Here is a 13,177-nt window from a genome sequence, read left to right as displayed (position 1 = left end):
CATACGTCATCTACCTCATTAAGTGCCCTTGCGGTCTCGGATATGTTGGTGAGACTACCCAACATATCCGAGACCGCATTTCCCAACACAAATCCACAATACGCTGTGGTCGTACCTTACTCCCTATTCCTGCCCACTTCTTGGAATGTAAACATCAGGTTTCTCAGTTGAGGTATCAAATCATTGATCATGTGCCCATTATGAGAAGGGGAGGAGACCGTATTAAAAAATTAAAGGAGCGTGAGTCGTTCTGGATTTATTCCCTGCAGACTTTATCCCCGTTGGGTCTGAATAGGGAATATGAGTTTTCACATTGATTACCTTTTTCTGATTATCTTTTCCATTTATCAGGGTACTACATTTATAGCTTATGGTCTCTTTTTCAGGTTGCTGCTCCTTTAGATTCCATTAGTATGGACACATAGTTATATGTCATATGTAGTATTATTATTTGTGTGTCCCTCTCTTTTTTCTCCCCTTCCCTTTTCCTTCATTATGTTGCTCTGTATTGGCAGTTTCTTTTTACTCATTTACCTATTCTTTTCTTTATTTTTAGCATGCAGGAGCAGAGAACCGATAAAACTGGGTCTCCGGATCTCTCTGGACACTTGCGCACCTTTACTAGGCCATCTCCTCTTTGTGAATCACAATTCACGCACGCCAGGGATTTTTTCTTAGGAGCCGGACGCATGCGAACTTTTCACTCTCACCGGCATCGGATTAACGCGTGCGCACTACCTATTGCGTCCCGGAAGTGCTTCGTACCGCACGGTCTTGTTAAGAAGGGCGCACCTAGTTTCCTCACTCTCACTTCGGATTACGGCGAGACCGCGTTCCGGACTCAACTTGGCTCCTGTAGCCTCACAGCTCCGTAAGCTTTCCGGCAAGTTTGTCCGGTCTTACTACTATTTCCAGGTAGTTTATTTTACCGCTTAGATTGTGACCGTTCTGCCAGACTCTCCAGCCTATGTGGCAATTATGCTTATATTATTATTTTTTATAGGGGGATACCGTTCCTCTTCTTATAGAGCAACTTACATACCAGTAAAGTATATGCTTATGGAGACCCCTCCTATATGTATGTATGTGGTGTGTAACCTCAGAGTGGTTTTCCTTACCTGGGTGTTGGTCTCTTACTCCTTTTGGGGTGCAGCCATGAATGCACATATTCTCTTTGACCTGGATGGTCCATCTTTTTTTTTTTTTTCCTTTCCGTTTTTTACCTTTTTTTTTCTCCTTTTTCCCTTCATTGTTTACCATATCAGCGGTTATAATGTAATTTTCTTTTTGTATGTTTCAGAAATACAGACTTAACTTGATAAAGGCATATAGCCGAAACATTGTATAAATTGTCTGTGAAACAAAATCATCATGTCTACATTTTCAATGGCATCATATGAAGTTTGCTGATTATGGAAAATTATGGTTTTCAAATTAAAGAATTATATGAACCTTATTTCTGAGTGCCGGAGTTCATCGTTATATCCCAGTACAAGAAGCAGAGCAAAGAGGCTCTGACCGACCTCTGTGAGCAGAGAGGAATAGAGACGGCTGACAAATCCAAGGAACTGCTGATACGCGCCTTGGTCGAGCAGGACATAGAGCAAAGTACTAGAACATCTGGCCAAGGAGAGAGTCCACTTCAGAGAGACCCAGCAATGCCAGCAGATACCTGATGGAAGTGCCAGCAATGCCAGTGCTGAGGAGCCTATGTACTTTACTTTACAAATGGCCTTACAAGTGATCCCAATCTGCGCCTGCAGCTTATTCTACAGTACCGAGAGGCTGCTGCTGCAGAACGCCGGGAGGCGAGAGCTTTCCAGCTTCAGGTGGCTCAAATAGAGAGGGATATCAGTCCTCAGCTAACCCCCTCCCTGGACATGAATCCAAGGTGACCCCATCTAGAAAACTTCCCTGTGATGGTGAAGGATACAGACTTGGATACTTTCCTTCGGGGGGTTGAAAAAACCTGCAGGCAAAACCATCAACCTCGTGAGTAGTGGGCGCAGTATCGAACCCCAGGGTTGAGAGGCAAAGCCCTAGAAGTTTTTGCTGGCCTCCCACCAGACTTAGATGGGAACTATGAAGAAATAAAAGAGGCCCTGATCAGGAAATACAACCTAACACCAGAAGTGTACCGGAGAAAGTTCCGGAACCTACAACGTGGATCAACTGACAGCTACGCGGATGTTGTGAGCATCTTGAGGACCACGTTCCACCAATGGATCAGGGGACTTTCTGTTAACAGTTTTGGGGACTTAACGGATCTTATGGTCAATGATCAATTTCTTCACATGTGTCCCACGGATGTACGACAATTTGTGTGTGATCGGGGGCCACAAACTGTGGATCAGGCTGCAAAGATTGCAGACTGTTATGTGGCTAACAGGATGCCTGAGGAGCTGAAGCCATCGGAATTCAGCTGGAAGGGAGGTAAGCCAAACGTGGACCCTTCTCCTTCTGCAGGCCGATCACCAGTGCTGCCCAAGCCCACCTCCTATGGGGTCCCGGGGAACAGACATTCTTTAGGTGATGCACGCTGGTGCTTCTCCTGCAACAAAGTGGGACATGTTAGCGCTGTCTGCCCTGATAGGGAGAAACGCCCAACTACAACCACAAAACCGTCTGTATCCCCACCGTCTGTCCTCTTTGTGGCCGGCTCTGATGCGAGGGCTAATGAGAACTGTCAACCTGTCACTGTTGGCAATAAAGTCGCCATTGGTCTCAGAGACACTGGGGCAGAGGTGACTCTGGTGCGTCCATCAATGGTAACCCCTGGTGATATCATACCAGGAAAGACTATGTCTATAACCGGGATTGGAGGGGTCAGCCCTGCCGTGCCCATGGCCCGTGTGTACCTGGACTGGGGAGCAAGGAAAGGATTGAGAGAAGTGGGAGTATCAGAGGCTATTCCAAACAATGTGTTGCTAGGCACGGACCTGGGGAGAATGGCGTCCCACTATATTTCTCCCCTGCAAGTAAATGCTACAGGGAAGGTGGAAGCAAATGACCCACCTGAGATCCCGTGCGAGGAGGGAGAATGCACCACTGCATAGGACTGTACGTATGTGGCAGCTGTGACCTGAAGTCAGGCTGCTGCTCAGACTCAACCCCAGAGATTCGAGGATGAGTCTCAGACAGAACTGCCAGGACAGGAGGCCCATACTGTGGCCCCGGAGCCTCCTCACATGGCAGACCCACCAAGGTCCCTGATAACCAGCACTGAAGACTCAGCTTCAGATCAGGGCCTGGCATTCACATTAGGCCAGGGCCTGCAGACTGACAGTCAGAGCTTCCAGGAGGCCCTGCGGACAGATGTCAGTCTGGAGAAGCTCAGATGTTTTGCAGGCCAGCCCCCTACTGCTTCTGACAAAGAGAGAGTATACTGAGACAAGGGCAGACTGTACAGAGAGACTCTCCCTATGGATACTACAGAACCTTGGGACTGTGAAAAGCGGCTGGTCGTTCCTTATCCATTTAGGGAGCAATTATTGAGAATTGCTCATGAAGTTCCTCTGGCTGGACACCTTGGAATGCAAAAGACTAAAGCTCGCCTGACACATAACTTCTATTGGCCCAAGATGGGGACAGATATTGCCAATTACTGTCGATCATGTGTAGTTTGTCAGAGAGTTGGAAAGTCTGGGAATGTACAGAAAGCTCCATTGATACCACTGCCTGTGATCGATGAGCCTTTCCAGCGATTGGATGTGGATATCATAGGGCCACTTGCAATTCCTAGCAGCTCTGGCAAAAAGTACATCCTCACAGTGGTGGACTATGCTACACGATAACCTGAAGCTGTGGCACTGTCCTCCATCCGAACAGACAAAGTGGCGGATGCTTTACTGACTGTTTTCTCTCGTGTGGGTTTCCCCATGTAAATGTTAACCGATCAGGGAACCCATTCATGTCCGATCTGATGGAAACCCTCTGCGAGAAAATACAAGTGCAGCATTTTGTGGCCAGCGCCTATCATCCCCAAACCAACGGACTCTGCGAGCGGTTTAACGGAACATTAAAACAAATGTTGAAAATGCTTGTGGACACTGAAGGGAGAGACTGGGAGTGGTACCTCCCCCATTTGTTGTTTACATACAGCGAGGTACCCCAGGCGTCTACACGATTCTCCCCCTTTGAACTGGTTTATGGGAGGAGGGTCAGGGGGCCACTTGATTTGATTAAGGACTGTTGGGAGGACGACCCCAAAACTACGGGAGTCTCAGTGGTTGAATATGTACTGCGGCTCAAAGAATGAATGCAAAAACTGAGTAACCTGGCCCATGAGAACGTGACCCAGGCCCAAATCAACCAGAAGGTCTGGTATGATTGTAATGCCAGACTGAGGGCCCAGAGGAGGGGCAGAAGGTTTGGGTGTTGGTCCCTATGTTACAGAATAAATTACAGTCCGCATGGGAGGGACCATACACTGTACACAAGCTGCTAAATTATGTTAATTATGTGGTGACACTAGTTGAGCATGCAAAGTGTCAGAAAGTATTTCATGTGAATATGCTGAAGGCTCATCATGACAGGGAGACCTGTGTCTTACCTGTCTGTAGCCTGCCTGAAGAGTGGGAGGCTGATCTGTTACTAGATGTGGGGGCTGGGACTCAGTACATGGAGTCCCTGGAGTCAGCAGAGTTTAACCCTGAGTTATCCCACAGTCAGAGGTCTGAACTGATGGGGGTGCTCAACGAGTTCACCGAAGTCTTCACAGGGGAGCCTGGGAGGACACACTTAGCAACTTACCATGTGGCCACTGGTACTGGTCCCCCAGTACGGCAGTCTGCATACAGGGTGTCAGCAGAGGTGAAGGCACAAATGAGGGAACAGGTAGAGGAGATGCTGAACCAACAAGATGAGGAGCACCCAATTCTTTACCTAAGCAGGAAACTCCTGCCCAGAGAAGTGGCTTATGACACCATTGAGAAGGAATGTTTGGCAATTGTGTGGGCTCTGCAGAAGCTGCAACCATACCTCTATGGGTGCAACTTCACCGTGATCACAGATCATAGATCATAACCCACTGAGTTGACTCAACAGAGTAGTTGTGGACAACGGGAAAATGCTTAGATGGAGTCTGATATTACAGCAATATGATTTCACAATTCAGCATAAGAAAGGAATCGATCATGGCAATGCCGATGGCCTATCTCACCAAGGTGGGGCAGAATCAGATACGCACTCGGGAGCTGACCTGTAAGTCAACCCCCATGCACGTTAATAAGGAGGGAGGTGTAGTGAAATATGTATACAGATGTGGCCAAAAGTATTGACACCCCTGCAATTCTGTCAGATAATACTCAGTTTCTTCCTGAAAATGATTGCAAACACAAATTCTTTGGTATTATTATCTTCATTTAATTTGTCTTAAATGAAAAAACACAAAAGAGAATGAAGCAAAAAGCAAAACATTGATCATTTCACACAAATCTCCAAAAATGGTCCAGACAAAAGTATTGGCACCCTCAGCCTAATACTTAGTTAAACAACCTTTTGCCAAAATAACTGCGACCAACCGCTTCTGGTAACCATCAGTGAGTTTCTTACAATGCTCTGCTGGAATTTTAGACCATTCTTCTTTGGCAAACTGCTCCAGGTCCCTGATATTTGAAGGGTGCCTTCTCCAAACTGCCATTTTTAGATCTCTCCACAGGTGTTCTATGGGATTCAGGTCTGGACTCATTGCTGGCCACCTTAGAAGTCTCCAGTGCTTTCTCTCAAACCATTTTCTAGTGCTTTTTGAAGTGTGTTTCGGGTCATTGTCCTGCTGGAAGACCCATGACCTCTGAGGGAGATCCAGCTTTCTCACACTGGGCCCTACATTATGCTGCAAAATATGTTGGTAGTCTTCAGACTTCATAATGCCATGCACACGGTCAAGCAGTCCAGTGCCAGAGGCAGCAAAGCAACCCCAAAACATCAGGGAACCTCCGCCATGTTTGACTGTAGGGACCGTGTTCTTTTCTTAGAATGCCCCTTTTTTTTCTCCTGTAAACTCTATGTTGATGCCTTTGCCCAAAAAGCTCTACTTTTGTCTCATCTGACCAGAGAACATTCTTCCAAAATGTTTTAGGCTTTCTCAGGTAAGTTTTGGCAAACTCCAGCCTGGCTTTTTTATGTCTCGGGGTAAGAAGTGGGGTCTTCCTGGGTCTCCTGTTGTGAATTCTGTTGTCGGGCTCCCTCCTGTGGTCATGAATGGTACTTCGGCTGGTTCTGTCCATGGACTTCCTCTGGTGGGTGTTTCTGAGTTTCCTTCCACAGGTGACGAGGTTAATTCGTTAGCTGGCTGCTCTATTTAACTCCACTTAGATCTTTGCTCCATGCCACCTGTCAATGTTCCAGTATTGGTCTAGTTCACTCCTGGATCGTTCTTGTGACCTGTCTTCCCAGCAGAAGCTAAGTTCCAGCTTGTATTTCTTTGGTTTGCTATTTTTCTGTCCAGCTTGCTATTTTTTTGTTGTCTTGCTTGCTGGAAGCTCTGGGACGCAGAGGGAGCGCCTCCGCACCGTGAGTCGGTGCGGAGGGTCTTTTTGCGCCCTCTGCGTGGTCTTTTTGTAGGTTTTTGTGCTGACCGCAAAGTAACCTTTCCAATCCTCGGTCTGTTCAGTAAGTCGGGCCTCACTTTGCTAAATCTATTTCATCTCTGTGTTTGTATTTTCATCTTTACTCACAGTCATTATATGTGGGGGGCTGCCTTTTCCTTTGGGGAATTTCTCTGAGGCAAGGTAGGCTTTATTTTTCTATCTTCAGGGCTAGCTAGTTCCTTAGGCTGTGCCGAGTTGCATAGGGAGCGTTAGGCGCAATCCACGGCTATTTCTAGTGTGTTTGATAGGATTAGGGATTGCGGTCAGCAGAGTTCCCACGTCCCAGAGCTCGTCCTTATTATCAGTAACTATCAGGTCATTCCGTGTGCTCTTAACCACCAGGTCCATTATTGTCCTGACCACCAGGTCATAACAGTACAGGTGGCCCAAAGTACTAATGCATCTCAATAGAGGGATAAGAGAAGTTCTGAGACCATTTTTTTTTCTTTGCAGTGTGTTTTGTCTCTCTTTTCCCCTTTACCTCTGGGTGGTTCAGGACACAGGTGTAAACATGGACATTCAAGGTCTGTCCTCTTGGATGGATAATCTCACTACAAGGGTACAAAGCATTCAAGATTTTGTGGTTCAGAATCCGATGTCAGAGCCTAGGATTCCAATTCCTGATTTGTTTTTTGGTGATAGATCTAAGTTCATGAATTTCAAAAATAATTGTAAATTGTTTCTTGCCTTGAAACCTCGCTCCTCAGGTGACCCTGTTCAACAAGTAAAGATCATTATTTCTTTGTTACGTGGTGACCCTCAAGACTGGGCATTTTCCCTTGCGCCAGGAGATCCGGCATTGCGTGATGTTGATGCGTTTTTCCTGGCGCTTGGATTGCTTTATGACGAACCTAATTCAGTGGATCAGGCAGCGAAAATCTTGCTGGCTCTGTGTCAGGGTCAGGATGAAGCGGAGATATATTGTCAGAAGTTTAGAAAGTGGTCTGTGCTCACTCAGTGGAATGAATGTGCCCTGGCAGCAATCTTCAGAAAGGGTCTCTCTGAAGCCCTTAAGGATGTCATGGTGGGATTTTCCATGCCTGCTGGTCTGAATGAGTCTATGTCCTTGGCCATTCAGATCGATCGACGCTTGCGTGAGCGTAAATCTGTGCACCATTTGGCGGTACTATCTGAGCATGGGCCTGAGCCTATGCAATGTGATAGGACTTTGACCAGAGCTGAACGGCAAGAACACAGACGTCGGAATGGGCTATGTTTTTACTGTGGTGATTCCACTCATGCTATCTCCGATTGTCCTAAGCGCACTAAGCGGTTCGCTAGGTCTGCCACCATTGGTACGGTACAGTCTAAATTTCTATTGTCCGTTACTCTGATTTGGTCTTTGTCATCCTATTCTGTTATGGCATTTGTGGATTCAGGCGCTGCCCTGAATTTGATGGACTTGGAGTATGCTAGGTGCTGTGGTTTTTTCTTGGAGCCCTTGCAGTATCCTATTCCATTGAGAGAAATTGATGCTACGCCTTTGGCCAAGAATAAGCCCCAGTACTGGACCCAATTAACCATGTGCATGGCTCCTGCACATCAGGAGGATATCCGCTTTCTGGTGTTGCATAATATGCATGATGTGGTCGTTTTGGGGTTGCCAAGGCTACAGGTTCATAATCCAGTATTGGACTGGAAATCTATGTCTGTGTCCAGCTGGGGTTGCCAGGGGGTACATGGTGATGTTCCATTTTTGTCTATTTCGTCTTCCACTCCTTCTGAAGTTTCAGAGTTTTTGTCGGATTATCGGGATGTATTTGATGAGCCCAAATCCAGTGCCCTACCTCCTCATAGGGATTGCGATTGTGCAATTAATTTGATTCCTGGTAGTAAGTTTCCTAAGGGCCGATTGTTCAATTTATCTGTGCCAGAACACGCCGCTATGCGGAGTTATATAAAGGAATCCTTTGAGAAAGGCCATATTCGCCCATCGTCATCACTGTTAGGAGCAGGGTTCTTTTTTGTGGCCAAGAAGGATGGTTCTTTGAGACGTTGTATTGATTACCGCCTTCTTAATAAAATTACATTCAAATTTCAGTATCCTTTGCCGTTGCTGTCTGATTTGTTTGCTCGTATTAAAGGGGCTAGTTGGTTCACCAAGATAGATCTTCGAGGGGCGTATAATCTTGTGCGTATTAAACAAGGCGATGAATGGAAAACAGCATTTAATACGCCCGAGGGCCATTTTGAGTACCTGGTTATGCCATTCGGGCTTTCCAATGCTCCATCAGTATTTCAGTCCTTTATGCATGACATCTTCCGAGAGTACCTGGATAAATTCCTGATTGTGTATTTGGATGATATTTTGGTCTTTTCGGATGATTGGGAGTCTCATGTGAAGCAGGTCAGAATGGTGTTCCAGGTCCTTCATGCGAATTCCTTGTTTGTGAAGGGGTCAAAGTGTCTCTTTGGAGTTCAGAAGGTTTCATTTTTGGGGTTCATTTTTTCCCCTTCTACTATCGAGATGGACCCTTGTTATGAAAGGCAATTCAGTACTACAATGGACATAGCGGTCAGAGCACATACAGTGATCTGACAATAACCCAAAATCATAGAACGAGCTCTGAGACGTGGGAACTCTGCAGACCGCAATCCCTAATCCTCTCCAAACAACACTAGAGGCAGCCGTGGATTGCGCCTAACTCTGCCTATGCAACTCGGCACAGCCTGAGAAACTAACTAGCCTGAAGATAGAAAATAAGCCTACCTTGCCTCAGAGAAATACCCCAAAGGAAAAGGCAGCCCCCCACATATAATGACTGTGAGTTAAGATGAAAAGACAAACGTAGAGATGAAATAGATTCAGCAAAGTGAGGCCCGACTTTCTTAACAGATCGAGGATAGAAAAGGTAACTTTGCGGTCTACACAAAACCCTAAAGAAAACCACGCAAAGGGGGCAAAAAGACCCTCCGTACCGAACTAACGGCACGGAGGTACACCCTTTGCGTCCCAGAGCTTCCAGCAACAAATTAGACAAGCTGGACAGAAAAAATAGCAAACAAATAGCAAAGAAGAACTTAGCTATGCAGAGCAGCAGGCCACAGGAATGATCCAGGGAAAAGCAAGACCAACACTGGAACATTGACAGGAAGCCAGGATAAAATCATTAGGTGGAGTTAAGTAGAGAAGCACATAACGACCTCACCAGATCACCTGAGGGAGGAAACTCAGAAGCCGCAGTACCACTTCCCTCCACCAACAGAAGCTCACAGAGAGAATCAGCCGAAGTACCACTTGTGACCACAGGAGGGAGCTCTGCCACAGAATTCACAACAGTACCCCCTCCTTGAGGAGGGGTCACCGAACCCTCACCAGAGCCCCCAGGCCGACCAGGATGAGCCATATGAAAGGCACGAACAAGATCGGGAGCATGGACATCAGAGGCAAAAACCCAGGAATTATCTTCCTGAGCATAACCCTTCCATTTAACCAGATACTGGAGTTTCCGTCTAGAAACACGAGAATCCAAAATCTTCTCCACAATATACTCCAATTCCCCGTCCACCAAAACCGGGGCAGGAGGATCAACAGATGGAACCATAGGTGCCACGTATCTCCGCAACAATGACCTATGGAATACGTTATGTATGGAAAAAGAATCTGGAAGGGTCAGATGAAAAGACACAGGATTAAGAACCTCAGAAATCCTATACGGACCAATGAAACGAGGTTTAAACTTAGGAGAGGAAACCTTCATAGGAATATGACGAGAAGATAACCAAACCAGATCCCCAACACAAAGTCGGGGACCCACACGGCATCTGTGATTAGCGAAACGTTGAGCCTTCTCCTGGGACAAGGTCAAATTGTCCACTACATGAGTCCAAATCTGCTGCAACCTGTCCACCACAGTATCCACACCAGGACAATCCGAAGACTCAACCTGTCCTGAAGAGAAATGAGGATGGAACCCAGAATTGCAGAAAAATGGCAAAACCAAGGTAGCCGAGCTGGCCCGATTATTATGGGCGAACTCAGCCAAAGGCAAAAAGGACACCCAGTCATCCTGATCGGCAGAAACAAAGCATCTCAGATATGTTTCCAAGGTCTGATTGGTTCGTTCGGTCTGGCCATTAGTCTGAGGATGGAAAGCCGAGGAAAAAGACAAGTCAATGCCCATCCTACCACAAAAGGCTCGCCAAAACCTTGAAACAAACTGGGAACCTCTGTCAGAAACGATATTCTCTGGAATGCCATGTAAACGAACCACATGCTGGAAGAACAATGGCACCAAATCAGAGGAGGAAGGCAATTTAGACAAGGGTACCAGATGGACCATCTTAGAAAAGCGATCACAGACCACCCAAATGACTGACATCTTTTGAGAAACGGGAAGATCAGAAATAAAATCCATAGAGATATGTGTCCAAGGCCTCTTCGGGACCGGCAAGGGCAAAAGCAACCCACTGGCACGAGAACAGCAGGGCTTAGCCCGAGCACAAATCCCACAGGACTGCACAAAAACACGCACATCCCGCGACAGAGACGGCCACCAAAAGGATCTAGCCACCAACTCTCTGGTACCAAAGATTCCAGGATGACCAGCCAACACCGAACAATGAACCTCAGAGATAACTTTATTGGTCCACCTATCAGGGACAAACAGTCTCTCCGCTGGACAACGATCAGGTTTATTAGCCTGAAATTTTTGCAGCACCCGCCGCAAATCAGGGGAGATGGCAGACACAATTACTCCTTCCTTGAGGATACCCGCCGGCTCAGACAAACCCGGAGAGTCGGGCACAAAACTCCTAGACAGAGCATCCGCCTTCACATTTTTAGAGCCCGGAAGGTACGAAATCACAAAGTCAAAATGGGCAAAAAACAGCGACCAACGAGCCTGTCTAGGATTCAACCGCTTAGCAGACTCAAGATAAGTCAAGTTCTTATGATCAGTCAATACCACCACGCGATGCTTAGCTCCTTCAAGCCAATGACGCCACTCCTCGCATGCCCACTTCATGGCCAGCAACTCTCGGTTGCCCACATCATAATTTCGCTCAGCAGGCGAAAACTTCCTGGAAAAAAAAGCGCATGGTTTCATCACTGAGCAATCAGAACCTCTCTGCGACAAAACAGCCCCTGCTCCAATCTCAGAAGCATCAGCCTCGACCTGGAACGGAAGAGAAACATCTGGTTGACACAACACAGGGGCAGAAGAAAAACGACGCTTCAAGTCTTGAAAAGCTTCCACAGCAGCAGAAGACCAATTGACCAAATCAGCACCCTTCTTGGTCAAATCGGTCAATGGTTTGGCAATACTAGAAAAATTGCAGATGAAGCGACGATAAAAATTAGCAAAGCCCAGGAACTTTTGCAGACTTTTCAGAGATGTCGGCTGAGTCCAATCATGGATGGCTTGGACCTTAACAGGATCCATCTCGATAGTAGAAGGGGAAAAGATGAACCCCAAAAATGAAACCTTCTGCACACCAAAGAGACACTTTGATCCCTTCACAAACAAAGAATTAGCACGCAGGACCTGAAAAACTGTTCTGACCTGCTTCACATGAGACTCCCAATCATCCGAGAAGATCAAAATGTCATCCAAGTACACAATCAGGAATTTATCCAGGTACTCTCGGAAGATGTCATGCATAAAGGACTGAAACACTGATGGAGCATTGGCAAGTCCGAATGGCATCACTAGATACTCAAAATGACCCTCAGGCGTAGTAAATGCAGTTTTCCATTCATCTCCTCGCCTGATTCGCACCAGATTATACGCACCACGAAGATCTATCTTGGTGAACCAACTAGCCCCCTTAATCCGAGCAAACAAATCAGATAACAATGGCAAGGGGTACTGAAATTTAACCGTGATCTTATTTAGAAGGCGGTAATCTATACAAGGTCTCAGCGAACCATCCTTCTTGGCTACAAAAAAGAACCCTGCTCCTAATGGTGACGATGACGGGCGAATATGCCCCTTCTCCAGGGATTCCTTCACATAACTGCGCATAGCGGCGTGCTCAGGCACGGATAAATTAAACAGTCGACCTTTTGGGAATTTACTACCAGGAATCAAATTGATAGCACAATCACAATCCCTATGCGGAGGTAGGGCATCGGACTTAGGCTCATCAAATACATCCCGGTAATCAGACAAGAACTCTGGAACCTCAGAAGGGGTGGATGACGAAATTGACAGAAATGGAACATCACCATGTACTCCCTGACAACCCCAGCTGGACACCGACATGGATTTCCAATCTAATACTGGATTATGGGCTTGTAGCCATGGCAACCCCAACACGACCACATCATGCAGATTATGCAACACCAGAAAGCGAATAACCTCCTGATGTGCAGGAGCCATGCACATGGTCAGCTGGGTCCAGTATTGAGGCTTATTCTTGGCCAAAGGCGTGGCATCAATTCCTCTCAATGGAATAGGACACTGCAAGGGCTCTAAGAGAAACCCACAACGCTTAGCATACTCCAAGTCCATCAAATTCAGGGCAGCGCCTGAATCCACAAATGCCATGACAGAATACGATGACAAAGAGCAGATCAAGGTAACGGACAGAAGAAATTTTGACTGTACCGTACCAATGGTGGCAGACCTAACGAACCGCTTAGT

The 13,177-nt window shown here is 46.7% G+C and overlaps 1 pseudogene; it reads left to right on the top strand.

Moving 5' to 3' along the window:
• The first annotated feature begins 1,919 nt into the window (after positions 1-1,919).
• LOC138674492 (uncharacterized) lies at positions 1,920-3,056 on the top strand (annotated as a pseudogene).
• The last annotated feature ends 10,121 nt before the right edge of the window (positions 3,057-13,177 follow it).

The sequence above is a fragment of the Ranitomeya imitator genome, chromosome 4 (genome assembly GCF_032444005.1).
Source record: "Ranitomeya imitator isolate aRanImi1 chromosome 4, aRanImi1.pri, whole genome shotgun sequence".
NCBI classification, from domain to species: Eukaryota; Metazoa; Chordata; class Amphibia; order Anura; family Dendrobatidae; genus Ranitomeya; species Ranitomeya imitator.
The sequence above is the reverse complement of the archived record's forward strand: the minus strand, read 5'-3'. Positions and strand labels throughout refer to the sequence as shown.